Consider the following 15,000-nt stretch of genomic DNA (forward strand, 5'->3'; position numbering starts at 1 on the left):
TCTTTTACATTTGTCCAATTTCGGAGATTTCCCACAGCGTAGGCATTCAATTATTTTTTCATCTTCCGACAGCCTTGTGTCCTTTGTCTCTGACAGCAATTCTCTCAACCTTTGACGCGTTTTTGGCAAATTTTCTTGTTTGTCATTCTAGGAGTCAGTTTATTTATTTGCGATATTTTCCTGTGGCAGTTGCTTTCCTGATAATGTACATGACAGTGTGGCTTCCGTTTATGGCACCCTTAGCGATTTCTGTTTAAACACGATATTTACAGGTCTTACGGAGCCTTTCTGAAACATGACTTGGTGTTGAATCACCTTGACAGACAATGATGAAGTGCACGATGCCTTCTGGAACATTTCCTATTGTTCTTTAGTTTTAAGCACAAAGTGGGCTTTTCGTGAGGTTCCTCGATCCTTCAATGAAATCAATGTAAAACACTTCCAGGGAATAATCTGCAACTCCTCTGCGTCTACTCGATTCATCTACGAATATTTTTTCCACCTGGGTTACTAAACAATCCAAAAGTAATTCTAGTTTACAGTTCTCGGTGTGAAATAACAACATTTTGAGCCGAAATATACTTGATTTTCCACAACAACGGTGCGAGCTTTACACAACGAGCCATCTGCTCCCATGTTGCTTATAGACAAGCGAATACGCATGCTCAGAGACTTTGGCTTGGTTGCACCGCTGTGCACAGTCTGCTGTTTGTCTTCCTTTACGAAAAGTGGGAAGATATGACTACGAGGATCTACGACATTACTCAAACATTGTTGACCGCAAGAGGAGTGCAAGATATGGGCACTTAAATATTAAATAACGTTTTGTGATGTTTTCCAAACTAAGGGAATTAGTTAATCAAAGACTGAACTAGGCTCGATTGACCAGCCGTTTTGTGCGCCCGCGTTCCTCAGCGCACACCACGGCTGGATCACTGGTCCAGACAATTATATTTTCCACCAATCAGAAAGTCGCCTGCCTGCCAAGTACAAAGTACACTTGCGACGGGTGCTACGTCAGAGACAAACGAAGCGGACCAGTGATCCAACCGTTCCTTGGGAGGAGGATGTTAACCACACTCCCAACACCGCTGGAAATCGAGACTGAAGACGCTTAAATACAATTATCCCATTCCCATTTCAGTTCTTTTTTCCCAATTCCCAGCGAGCAAACCCCAATCCCAGTGATTCAATCCCATTTTCTCAGGGCAAAAACAAGACCCTCTATCAAATTTTAGCTGATCAAAAGGCAAACAATTATTCAATTCTGAGACCTTTTTAAAGAAGTTTTCTGCGTGTCTTGCTTCTGATATGAAGCCTATATTAATGGGAGTGATTAAGACCTGTGATAACTATCGTTTTGATTTTGAGTCAGTAAAGCCGTTGCGAGTACAACTGTCCGGGGAAGAGGAATGTTTGTATACACGCACATTTTGGACCATTGCCATAAACTCATCGTATTCTCTTCGATCCTCCTAAAAATCAGCCCTGAACACTGACAGACCATTGCATAGTCGACAAAATGTGAAAATTTCAGCCAGCGATAAACCAGATAATCTTCGTTCAATGTTGGTTTAAGAATCTAAAATTTAAAATTTAGTAACTGAGAACATAAGGGGTCCACTAATCCCTAAGTTGCCACCTAATGATTTGCCAGATCTTGATGTATAAGTTGTCGATGAGCTGGCATCTTAGCTTAATCGAGAATTGTGATTTAAGACCGTTTTTACCCTCGCATTTTTTAACAAAATAGATTGAGGAATTTTTGCATCATAAATATAAATGTTGTTTTGCAATAAGCAATAATAATAACACACGATTTACAAATATAACTGTCATGTATTGAGGGGAAAAACATCAAGAGGCAAAAGATGTGGAAAACTCCCGGGAGGGGGGGGGGGAGATACTTGTGTCAATTTTTGCTGGGTATCTGCCGCTGGCCGCTAAGAACCCCTACCCCTTTATGGTCTATTTTATGGCCAATTATAGAGCCCATCTTAGTCACTGTTCTGTTTATGCATAAACCTTACATAAAGCCATTTAACTGTAATATTAAAACGGAATGTAATGGGACTAGTAAATATCAAATCAACAGCGCTACATTCTTTGTGCAACAACTTTCTTTTTTACCGCGAATCTTTCCATTTCTAAATCCCACTAGCCAGTATTTCCAAACCCCCAAACTCCCGACAATTTGCAACCCTGTTCCAGTAACTCTGTCGGGAAATCTGTTGAAAATGTAACCCCACAAAAGTCGATGCAGTCGTGAAAATGCGACTCCATCCAGCGGCATATCCTCATTAGCTCATTAATAGGAAGTGCATCCCTCCCCCCCCCCCCCTCCCCCACCACCCAGGGGAAAACGCAGCATTTACTGAACATACAACAAGGTTGAAGATTCACATGGTGTTGCTCCCGACAAGCCCCTGACGCGTACTATGTATTTCGGAAATTTGCACTTCCAGTATATAACAATAACCATACTCAGTGTTATGCCTAATATCACCATGGATATTTTCTACTCTCAGTCAAGTTTTGGTGAATATGTTTTCTTTTTTGAGGCAGCCGGCCGGCCGACTAACGCATAGGGAAAAATGTTGTTTCTCTGTAATTGACTTCGCCATTGAGTAATGATCGAATGTTTCCTTGTAAAATGGAACCAGGATTCATAATCAACGATGAGCCCATGACTAGGAGCCTACAGCTCCAATACTAGGTCCATGTAACGGCATTTTCACTTTTAGACGAGTTCTCAAATACGATTTGGTTTGCACGGGTGCCAATCCTCATTCCCATTTCTCATGCAAGACCTGTGATTGGCTGGAAAGGTCCGGTTTCGCGGAAAAATCAAACTATAAATAACTTGGTCTGTGAAAACGCCATTTCATAGATGCAATGAAGTTGTAAGCTTTCTTCTGAAATCAAGATACGAGCTGGAGACAAAAGGTGGTGATAGGAAAAAATGGGAACCTCTTGCAGTGTATATTGAGATTTAAAAAACTTCTGTAATTCAACCGGCTATCTGTATGACCCTTTTCCCGCAGGACGTGATTGACGCTTTCTTCTCTAACCTGAAATAAGTCCCTCTTAAGGCTTAAATCAGCGCCGATAGATGGCAAATATTGTAGCTTGGCCTGTACGAGTACCAGCTTTGTATTGCTCCGCTTTATTATTATTTTTGCTTATTTGTGCTTTTTATTTTTATCTAGGTTGTTTTTTTTCTTGTACCTGTATGTCCTTTGTAACTTCATTTTGTATTTAAATAAATAAATAAAATATATTAATAAAAAAAAAAGTAAAAAAAAAAAGTTGTAAGCTCCTATTCATGGGTTCCTGACGATGTTTTTCCCAAGTTTCCAAAATTGCCATAGTTACGCCACAATTATTAACACTTACACACGAATACACGAATACATGAATTTTAATCGTTTGGACAAAAGGAGAACTTTCTCTTCAGTGATTTGGAGACCCTTAGGGCCGATTATTTAAGGGCGGTGCCTACTATTGTTATTGCGCATGCGTTCTGCGCATCTCGAGTTACTCGGGTTTCCTATTGGTGATGCTTACCAATACAGGGATATTTTTGCGCAGTTTAAAACTATGCAGAAAAAGTAGATCTTAGTACGTTCTCTTGGTATCCAAAAGAAAATTGGGGTTAACCATGCATTCTTTATAGATAATTAAGTTTCAATTTGAGAAATAACGCCGTACGTTTCATTGCATGTTAGAGCTTTTTACAAATATCGTTTATGAATTATTTTTGAAAAATGCGTTGTTACCCCCAATTCTCTTTTTGGATTTCAATAACACTTGTTAAGATTTACCTTTCCCGCATAATTATAGATCGGGGCAAAAATACCTTTGAATTAGTAGGCACCGTCCTTAAACGAGGTTTAGATCCTGATTATAATAACCCTGGTCTAAACCACAATCTTGCAGATAGCTTCCGCTGTTTAGTCAAGGGTTAGGCGGGGCTTTGCCATCGATTAAACAACAAAGCAGGTTAAACTTTCTTATAGACAGGTTATCCGAGTGATATTGTAAGATACTGACGGTTACGTCAACGAGTCAGTCATCAATTTGTCATAGAAGTCATAATTTAAGGGACAGAAAAAGTCCTCCTGGACAGTACATTAATGACGATTTTCACAGATGCCCTCACTTTCGTAAGCAATCAGTAATTCATTTTGAACAAATTTTGAGGGACAGTGTGGAAGTTCAGTCACAAAAGGATCTTTCCCTATTACCGTTGCGAAGAGTCTTTCAACGCTACAGCAAGTTTTCAACGAGCTGACTGGCATTTTATTCCGCCGGGCATCGATATATAGAGCTCTCAAGGTAATTCACAAAGATTCCTAAACGTAAATCACAATTCATTTTTTGGCCTCCAAATTTGCATGAAACAAAAACGAAGTTCCATGAGCTAGTTCTGTCAGCGTTTGTCCGTTAGTTCAGATGCATGTGATTTTACTCGGGTTTACTCGGTTAAAGTGGTTTACAATTGCATTCGATGCAAACAGCAGGACTTGCAAAACTACGATTTCACCGTGGACCTCGCGAAATTCGGCTCGTCAACGTCTTACATGAGGAGCTTAAGCCGAATCAGGAATTTTCGGCTGGACGTCTCCTGACGGTGTAGATATCCGTCAACAAAGGCTAAAAACATAACTCAAAAAGTGTTTCGTATTCAGAAAAGTGTTGAAGCATCCAGGATCGATCAGATTGTACTGTGAACTTACGTTAAGCAGAAAAAAGTAGTTAATTTTTTATTGAATGACCATATTTAGGGGCGAGATGAATTTTGTGGGGAACACAAATCTATTTCAGTTCGTTTGCGCGCATCGACAGTGGCGGTTAGTGCTGGGACACGGAACCATTTTTCGCTCTATAGGATTTATGGATTAACTCTCTCACCCGGGGAAAAATGGTACAGCCTTTCAAATCAACTGGTTGGTCGAAATGTTAGCCAATTTTTAGAAGGATAGTTCTTTTAGCTCTTTCGAAGCGAGATTTGTCGCCTTCAAGTCGGTAATTTTTTTGCGGGAAAATGGTGATCACCTTCCGAAATTCTGGTAAAAACGTGGACGAAGCTTACGAAATAACTTGATTTGGCCTCTGTGGGGGGATTAATTGAGCAGTCGTCGTCTGAATGTCATGGATTTCTGTATTCAGATGTTTTCAAGCGAGTTACGGAGGCAGTAAACAATATTGACGTCGGGGAATTCGGTGCTGGAAGCCTTCCCGGTGTACAGGCTCACGCTCAAACGCCAAAATCGCGAAGAATTGACCGAATGCAAAAATGGCCGCCAGCAAATTATTCTGTTGTTTTTTTGTGTTAGGGCGAATTCTTTTGGTACTATTCTGCAATAGGAACACACGAAATAGACGGTATTCTTGTTCTTTTTTGGGACCTATTCCGTTTTTGGAATGAACGGAATACTATTCTGTTCATTCTGCTTCCGATAGCAGAATGAACGGAATGACCGGAATATGGTTCACTCGAAATATGCAGAATATGAGTTCTTTTGGAAAAGTTTTGGCGGGAAATGATACGCATCCGGCTGGTCGCCCGCCGGCAGCTTGAAAATTGTAAAAATTTGAATGGAATAGCGATGCAAAATGTCTACCGTAGATGCGGGTGTGCTCTTCTGTTTCTTTACCGCTGCTAGCAAGAAGAGCTGTAAGTTTGTGTTAATAAAAAAAAGTGTCCTCGCCTGGTCAAGAAAAAGACGTTGGCATTAATTGGTTTGTGCAAAAACCACGTACCTTTTATCCAACTTATTCGACATCAAGAAGAAGAGGATATGGGAGCACATTTGCAATACGCAAAGTACTCACAAGTCCAAAAAATGTCTCCTCATCTTCCCCCTTAAGGGTTTCAGCAAATGAAGCAAACTGAAAAATCAAGAATAACGTATGGCCATATTTCAACATTTCGTGTTCCAAACTTTTGGGAAACCTGTTTCACTCGCTATACCAACGCAATTGGTAAAGGGATATTTTTGCGCGGTTTAAAACTATCCGGAGAAAGTAGATCTTAGTAAGTACTCTTGATATCCAAAAAGAAAATTAGGGGTAACCATGCATTTTTGAGAGATAATTAAGCTTCAATTTGAAAAAGAACGCCATACATTGCTTTGTATTTTAAAGCTTTTTACAAATATTATTCATGAACTATCTTTGAAAAATGCGTGGTTACCACCAGTTTTCTTTTTGGATTTCAATAACACTTGTTAAGATCTACATTTCCAGAAAACCGGGGCAAAAATATCTTTAATTAGTAGGCACCGTCCCTAAAATCAGAAAAGAACGCATTCACCGTTGCTGTTGAAAAATGTGTATGCCAGGCAAAACAAGTCGCATCTCGGTAGCCTGAAAGTTCAGAAATAATTTTCCTGTGTTTAAATTAACAAAACACCAATACATCACTAACGTTTCATGTTTAACCGGAGAATTTGGAAGGTGTAATAGCTGTTGAGTTTTATTCCTCAGTTTTAGAGTTTCATAACTATAAAACTTAAAAATGAATTGCTTTTTAATCACAAAAGAACCAATTCACGGTTACTGTTGAGAAAAATGTATGCCAGGCGAAACAAGTTGCATCTCGGTAGCCTGAAAGTTAAGAAATAATTTGCCTGTGTTTAAATTAACAAATACACCAATACATCACTAACGTTTCATGTTTAACCGGAGAACTAGGGAAGCAGATGTTCGAAGGTGTAATATCTGTTGAGTTTTATTCCTCAGTTATCGAGTTCCATAAGTATAAAACTTAAAAATCGATTGCTTTAAAATCAGAAAAGAACCAATTCACGGTTGCTGTTGAGAAAAATGTATGCCAGGCAAAACAAGTTGCATCTCGGTAGCCTGAAAGTTAAGAAATAATTTGCCTGTGTTTAAATTGACAAATACACCAATACATCACTAACGTTTCATGTTTAACCGGAGAATTAGGGAAGCAGATGTTCGAAGGTGTAATATCTGTTGAGTTTTATTCCTCAGTTATCGAGTTCCATAAGTATAAAAGTTATTTTCTTTTGCTTTAAAATCAGAAAAGAACCAATTCACGGTTGCTGTTGAGAAAAATGTATGCCAGGCAAAACAAGTTGCATCTCGGTAGCCTGAAAGTTAAGAAATAATTTGCCTGTGTTTAAATTAACAAAAACACCAATACATCATTAACGTTTCATGTTTAACCGGAGAATTTGGAAGGTGTAATAGCTGTTGAGTTTTATTCCTCAGTTATAGAGTTCCATAACTATAAAACTTAAAAATGAATTGCTTTATAATCAGAAAAGAACCAATTCACGGTTACTGTTGAGAAAAATGTATGCCAGGCGAAACAAGTTGCATCTCGGTAGCCTGAAAGTTAAGAAATAATTTGCCTGTGTTTAAATTAACAAATACACCAATACATCACTAACGTTTCATGTTTAACCGGAGAATTAGGGAAGCAGATGTTCGAAGGTGTAATATCTGTTGAGTTTTATTCCTCAGTTATCGAGTTCCATAACTTAAAAATGGATTGCTTTAAAATCAGAAAAGAACCAATTCACGGTTGCTGTTAAGAAAAATGTATGCCAGGCAAAACAAGTTGCATCTCGGTAGCCTGAAAGTTAAGAAATAATTTGCCTGTGTTTAAATTGACAAATACACCAATACAACACTAACGTTTCATGTTTAACCGGAGAATTAGGGAAGCAGATGTTGGGAGGAGTAATATCTGGTGAGTGTTATTCCTCAGTTATCGAGTTCCATAAGACTTAAAAATGAATTGCTTTATAATCAGAAAAGAACCAATTCACGGTTGCTGTTGAGAAAAATGTATGCCAGGCAAAACAAGTTGCATCTCGGTAGCCTGAAAGTTAAGAAATAATTTGCCTGTGTTTAAATTAACAAAAACACCAATACATCATTAACGTTTCATGTTTAACCGGAGAATTTGGAAGGTGTAATAGCTGTTGAGTTTTATTCCTCAGTTATAGAGTTCCATAACTATAAAACTTAAAAATGAATTGCTTTATAATCAGAAAAGAACCAATTCACGGTTACTGTTGAGAAAAATGTATGCCAGGCGAAACAAGTTGCATCTCGGTAGCCTGAAAGTTAAGAAATAATTTGCCTGTGTTTAAATTAACAAAAACACCAATGCATCACTAACGTTTCATGTTTAACCGGAAAATTAGGGAAGCAGATGTTCGAAGGTGTAATATCTGTTGATTTTTTTTCCACAGTTAGCGAATTTCATAATAATAAACCTTAAAAATGGATTTCTTTAAAATCAGCAAATCACCACTTCACGGTTGCTGTTGAGAAAAATGTATGCCAGGCAAAACAAGTTGCATCTCGGTAGCCTGAAAGTTAAGAAATAATTTGCCTGTGTTTAAGGACGGTGCCTACTATTGTTATTTCGCATACGTTCTGCGCATCTCAAGATACTCGGATTCCCTACGGGTTGTGCTTATTAATACAGCGATATTTTTGCGCGGTTCAAGATTTTGCGGAAAAAGCAGAACTTAGCAAGTGCTCTTTGTATCCAAAACGAAAATTGGGGGTAACCACGCATTTTTCAGAGATAATTAAAAATCAATTTGGAAAATTGCTTTGCATTTTAAAGCTCTTTACAAGTATTGTTGATTAATTATCTTCGAAAAATACGTGGTTACCCGCATTTTTCTTTTTGGATTTTAATAATACTTGTTAAGATCTACTTTTCCCGTATATATAGTAGGCCACGCAAAAATACCATTGAATTAGTAGGCACCGTCCTTAAATACACCAATACATAACTAACGTTTCGTGTTTAACCGGAGAATTATGGAAGCAGATGTTCGAAGGTGTAATAGCTGTTGAGTTTTATTCCTCAGTTACGCGTTCCATAAGTATAAAACTTAAAAATCGATTGCTTTAAAATCAGAAAAGAACCAATTCACGGTTGCTGTTGAGAAAAATGTATGCCAGGCAAAACAAGTTGCATCTCGGTAGCCTGAAAGTTGAGAAATAATTTGCCTGTGTTTAAATTGACAAATACACCAATACATCACTAACGTTTCATGTTTAACCGGAGAATTAGGGAAGCAGATGTTCGAAGGTGTAATATCTGTTGAGTTTTATTCCTCAGTTATCGAGTTCCATAAGTATAAAAATGGATTGCTTTAAAATCAGAAAAGAACCAATTCACGGTTGCTGTTGAGAAAAATGTATGCCAGGCAAAACAAGTTGCATCTCGGTAGCCTGAAAGTTAAGAAATAATTTGCCTGTGTTTAAATTAACAAAAACACCAATACATCATTAACGTTTCATGTTTAACCGGAGACCTAGGGAAGCAGATGTTCGAAGGTGTAATATCTGTTGAGTTTTATTCCTCAGTTATCGAGTTCCATAAGACTTAAAAATCGATTGCTTTATAATCAGAAAAGAACCAATTCACGGTTGCTGTTGAGAAAAATGTATGCCAGGCAAAACAAGTTGCATCTCGGTAGCCTGAAAGTTAAGAAATAATTTGCCTGTGTTTAAATTAACAAAAACACCAATACATCACTAACGTTTCATGTTTAACCGGAAAATTAGGGAAGCAGATGTTCGAAGGTGTAATATCTGTTGAGTTTTTTTCCTCAGTTATCAAGTTCCATAACTTAAGAATGGATTGCTTTACAATCAGAAAAGAACCAATTCACGGTTGCTGTTGAGAACAATGTATGCCAGGCAAAACAAGTTGCATCTCGGTAGCCTGAAAGTTAAGAAATAATTTGCCTGTGTTTAAGGACGGTGCCTACTATTGTTATTTCGCATACGTTCTGCGCATCTCAAGATACTCGGATTCCCTACGGGTTGTGCTTATTAATACAGCGATATTTTTGCGCGGTTCAATATTTTGCGGAAAAAGCAGAACTTAGCAAGTGCTCTTTGTATCCAAAACGAAAATTGGGGGTAACCACGCATTTTTCAGAGATAATTAAAAATCAATTTGGAAAATTGCTTTGCATTTTAAAGCTCTTTACAAGTATTGTTGATTAATTATCTTCGAAAAATACGTGGTTACCCGCATTTTTCTTTTGGATTTTAATAACACTTGTTAAGATCTGCTTTTCCCGTATATATAGTAGGCCACGCAAAAATACCATTGAATTAGTAGGCACCGTCCTTAAATACACCAATACATCGATCACTAACGTTTCGTGTTTAACCGGAGAATTATGGAAGCAGATGTTCGAAGGTGTAATAGCTGTTGAGTTTTATTCCTCAGTTACGCGTTCCATAAGTATAAAACTTAAAAATGGATTGCTTTAAAATCAGAAAAGAACCAATTCACGGTTGCTGTTGAGAAAAATGTATGCCAGGCAAAACAAGTTGCATCTCGGTAGCCTGAAAGTTAAGAAATAATTTGCCTGTGTTTAAATTGACAAATACACCAATACATCACTAACGTTTCATGTTTAACCGGAGAATTAGGGAAGCAGATGTTCGAAGGTGTAATATCTGTTGAGTTTTATTCCTCAGTTATCGAGTTCCATAAGTATAAAACTTAAAAATAAATTGCTTTAAAATCAGAAAAGAACCAATTCACGGTTGCTGTTGAGAAAAATGTATGCCAGGCAAAACAAGTTGCATCTCGGTAGCCTGAAAGTTAAGAAATAATTTGCCTGTGTTTAAATTAACAAAAACACCAATACATCATTAACGTTTCATGTTTAACCGGAGAAGGAGGAAAGCAGATGTTCGAAGGTGTAATATCTGCTGAGTTTTATTCCTCATTTATCGAGTTCCATCAGTCTAAAACTTAAAAATCGATTGCTTTAAAATCAGAAAAGAACCAATTCACGGTTGCTGTTGAGAAAAATGTATGCCAGGCAAAACAAGTTGCATCTCGGTAGCCTGAAAGTTAAGAAATAATTTGCCTGTGTTTAAATTAACAAAAACACCAATACATCACTAACGTTTCATGTTTAACTGGAAAATTAGGGAAGCAGATGTTCGAAGGTGTAGTAGCTGTTGAGTTTTTTTCCTCAGTTATCAAGTTCCATAACTTAAAAATGGATTGCTTTAAAATCAGAAAAGAACCAATTCACGGTTGCTGTTGAGAAAAATGTATGCCAGGCAAAACAAGTTGCATCTAGGTAGCCTGAAAGTTAAGAAATAATTTGCCTGTGTTTAAGGACGGTGCCTACTATTGTTATTGCGCATACGTTCTGCGCATCTCAAGATACTCGGATTCCCTACGGGTTGTGCTTATTAATACAGCGATATTTTTGCGCGGTTCAAGATTTTGCGGAAAAAGCAGAACTTAGCAAGTGCTCTTTGTATCCAAAACGAAAATTGGGGGTAACCACGCATTTTTCAGAGATAATTAAAAATCAATTTGGAAAATTGCTTTGCATTTTAAAGCTCTTTACAAGTATTGTTGATTAATTATCTTCGAAAAATACGTGGTTACCCGCATTTTTCTTTTTGGATTTTAATAATACTTGTTAAGATCTACTTTTCCCGTATATATAGTAGGCCACGCAAAAATACCATTGAATTAGTAGGCACCGTCCTTAAATACACCAATACATTACTAACGTTTCGTGTTTAACCGGAGAATTATGGAAGCAGATGTTCGAAGGTGTAATAGCTGTTGAGTTTTATTCCTCAGTTACGCGTTCCATAAGTATAAAACTTAAAAATCGATTGCTTTAAAATCAGAAAAGAACCAATTCACGGTTGCTGTTGAGAAAAATGTATGCCAGGCAAAACAAGTTGCATCTCGGTAGCCTGAAAGTTAAGAAATAATTTGCCTGTGTTTAAATTGACAAATACACCAATACATCACTAACGTTTCATGTTTAACCGGAGAATTAGGGAAGCAGATGTTGGAAGGTGTAATATCTGCTGAGTTTTATTCCTCAGTTATCGAGTTCCATAAGTTAAAAATCAATTGCTTTAAAATCAGAAAAGAACCAATTCACCGTTGCTGTTGAGAAAAGTGTATGCCAGGCAAAACAAGTTGCATCTCGGTAGCCTGAAAGTTAACAAATAATTTGTCGACTCGGTGTTTAAATTAACAAATACACAAATACATCACTAACGTTTCATGTTTAACCGGAGAATTAGGGAGGCAGATGTTCCAAGGTGTAATATCTGCTGAGTTTTATTCCTCAGTTATCGAGTTCCATAAGTTAAAAATCGATTGCTTTAAAATCAGAAAAGAACCAATTCACGGTTGCTGTTGAGAAAAATGTATGCCAGGCAAAACAAGTTGCATCTCGGTAGCCTGAAAGTTAAGAAATAATTTGCCTGTGTTTAAATTAACAAAAACACCAATACATCATTAACGTTTCATGTTTAACCGGAGAATTTGGAAGGTGTAATAGCTGTTGAGTTTTATTCCTCAGTTATAGAGTTCCATAACTATAAAACTTAAAAATGAATTGCTTTATAATCAGAAAAGAACCAATTCACGGTTACTGTTGAGAAAAATGTATGCCAGGCGAAACAAGTTGCATCTCGGTAGCCTGAAAGTTAAGAAATAATTTGCCTGTGTTTAAATTAACAAATACACCAATACATCACTAACGTTTCATGTTTAACCGGAGAATTAGGGAAGCAGATGTTCGAAGGTGTAATATCTGTTGAGTTTTTTTCCTCAGTTATCGAGTTCCATAACTTAAGAATGGATTGCTTTAAAATCAGAAAAGAACCAATTCACGGTTGCTGTTGAGAAAAATGTATGCCAGGCAAAACAAGTTGCATCTCGGTAGCCTGAAAGTTAAGAAATAATTTGCCTGTGTTTAAGGACGGTGCCTACTATTGTTATTTCGCATACGTTCTGCGCATCTCAAGATACTCGGATTCCCTACGGGTTGTGCTTATTAATACAGCGATATTTTTGCGCGGTTCAAGATTTTGCGGAAAAAGCAGAACTTAGCAAGTGCTCTTTGTATCCAAAACGAAAATTGGGGGTAACCACGCATTTTTCAGAGATAATTAAAAATCAATTTGGAAAATTGCTTTGCATTTTAAAGCTCTTTACAAGTATTGTTGATTAATTATCTTCGAAAAATACGTGGTTACCCGCATTTTTCTTTTTGGATTTTAATAATACTTGTTAAGATCTACTTTTCCCGTATATATAGTAGGCCACGCAAAAATACCATTGAATTAGTAGGCACCGTCCTTAAATACACCAATACATAACTAACGTTTCGTGTTTAACCGGAGAATTATGGAAGCAGATGTTCGAAGGTGTAATAGCTGTTGAATTCCTTAGTTACGCGTTCCATAAGTATAAAACTTAAAAATCGATTGCTTTAAAATCAGAAAAGAACCAATTCACGGTTGCTGTTAAGAAAAATGTATGCCAGGCAAAACAAGTTGCATCTCGGTAGCCTGAAAGTTAAGAAATAATTTGCCTGTGTTTAAATTGACAAATACACCAATACAACACTAACGTTTCATGTTTAACCGGAGAATTAGGGAAGCAGATGTTCGAAGGTTTAATATCTGTTGAGTTTTATTCCTCAGTTATCGACTTCCATAAGTTAAAAATCGATTGCTTTAAAATCAGAAAAGAACCAATTCACGGTTGCTGTTGAGAAAAATGTATGCCAGGCAAAACAAGTTGCATCTCGGTAGCCTGAAAGTTAAGAAATAATTTGCCTGTGTTTAAATTAACAAAAACACCAATACATCACTAACGTTTCATGTTTAACCGGAGAACTAGGGAAGCAGATGTTCGAAGGTGTAATATCTGTTGAGTTTTATTCCTCATTTATCGAGTTCCATAAGTATAAAACTTAAAAATAAATTGCTTTAAAATCAGAAAAGAACCAATTCACGGTTGCTGTTGAGAAAAATGTATGCCAGGCAAAACAAGTTGCATCTCGGTAGCCTGAAAGTTAAGAAATAATTTGCCTGTGTTTAAATTAACAAAAACACCAATACATCATTAACGTTTCATGTTTAACCGGAGAATTTGGAAGGTGTAATAGCTGTTGAGTTTTATTCCTCAGTTATAGAGTTCCATAACTATAAAACTTAAAAATGAATTGCTTTATAATCAGAAAAGAACCAATTCACGGTTACTGTTGAGAAAAATGTATGCCAGGCGAAACAAGTTGCATCTCGGTAGCCTGAAAGTTAAGAAATAATTTGCCTGTGTTTAAATTAACAAATACACCAATACATCACTAACGTTTCATGTTTAACCGGAGAACTAGGGAAGCAGATGTTCGAAGGTGTAATATCTGTTGAGTTTTATTCCTCAGTTATCGAGTTCCATAACTTAAGAATGGATTGCTTTATAATCAGAAACGAACCAATTCACGGTTGCTGTTGAGAAAAATGTATGCCAGGCAAAACAAGTTGCATCTCGGTAGCCTGAAAGTTAAGAAATAATTTGCCTGTGTTTAAGGACGGTGCCTACTATTGTTATTTCGCATACGTTCTGCGCATCTCAAGATACTCGGATTCCCTACGGGTTGTGCTTATTAATACAGCGATATTTTTGCGCGGTTCAAGATTTTGCGGAAAAAGCAGAACTTAGCAAGTGCTCTTTGTATCCAAAACGAAAATTGGGGGTAACCACGCATTTTTCAGAGATAATTAAAAATCAATTTGGAAAATTGCTTTGCATTTTAAAGCTCTTTACAAGTATTGTTGATTAATTATCTTCGAAAAATACGTGGTTACCCGCATTTTTCTTTTTGGATTTTAATAATACTTGTTAAGATCTACTTTTCCCGTATATATAGTAGGCCACGCAAAAATACCATTAAATTAGTAGGCACCGTCCTTAAATACACCAATACATAACTAACGTTTCGTGTTTAACCGGAGAATTATGGAAGCAGATGTTCGAAGGTGTAATAGCTGTTGAGTTTTATTCCTCAGTTACGCGTTCCATAAGTATAAAGCTTAAAAATGGTTTGCTTTAAAATCAGAAAAGAACCAATTCACGGTTGCTGTTGAGAAAAATGTATGCCAGGCAAAACAAGTTGCATCTCGGTAGCCTGAAAGTTA

At 37.0% G+C, this 15,000-nt stretch overlaps 1 protein-coding gene and 1 long non-coding RNA gene across 3 annotated transcripts in view; one reads left to right on the forward strand and one right to left on the reverse strand.

The window, feature by feature from the left end:
• The window catches only part of LOC138030000 (uncharacterized), a 44,528-nt gene that overhangs the window by 2,530 nt on the left and 26,998 nt on the right, over nt 1-15,000 (reverse strand). The gene's annotated exons all lie outside the window — the stretch shown is intronic.
• Nucleotides 4,128-15,000, forward strand: part of LOC138029993 (uncharacterized) — a 21,461-nt gene continuing 10,588 nt past the window's right edge. The window contains exon 1 of one of the 2 annotated variants that reach the window (XM_068877838.1): nt 4,128-4,338. The gene's annotated coding sequence lies outside the window, so the exon portion shown is untranslated. Of the gene's footprint in view, nt 4,339-4,912; nt 4,928-15,000 lie in introns of those variants that run through there. The other variant, XM_068877839.1, reaches the window with a different exon arrangement.

Source organism: Montipora capricornis, chromosome 13, assembly GCF_036669925.1.
Source record: "Montipora capricornis isolate CH-2021 chromosome 13, ASM3666992v2, whole genome shotgun sequence".
NCBI classification, from domain to species: domain Eukaryota; kingdom Metazoa; phylum Cnidaria; class Anthozoa; order Scleractinia; family Acroporidae; genus Montipora; species Montipora capricornis.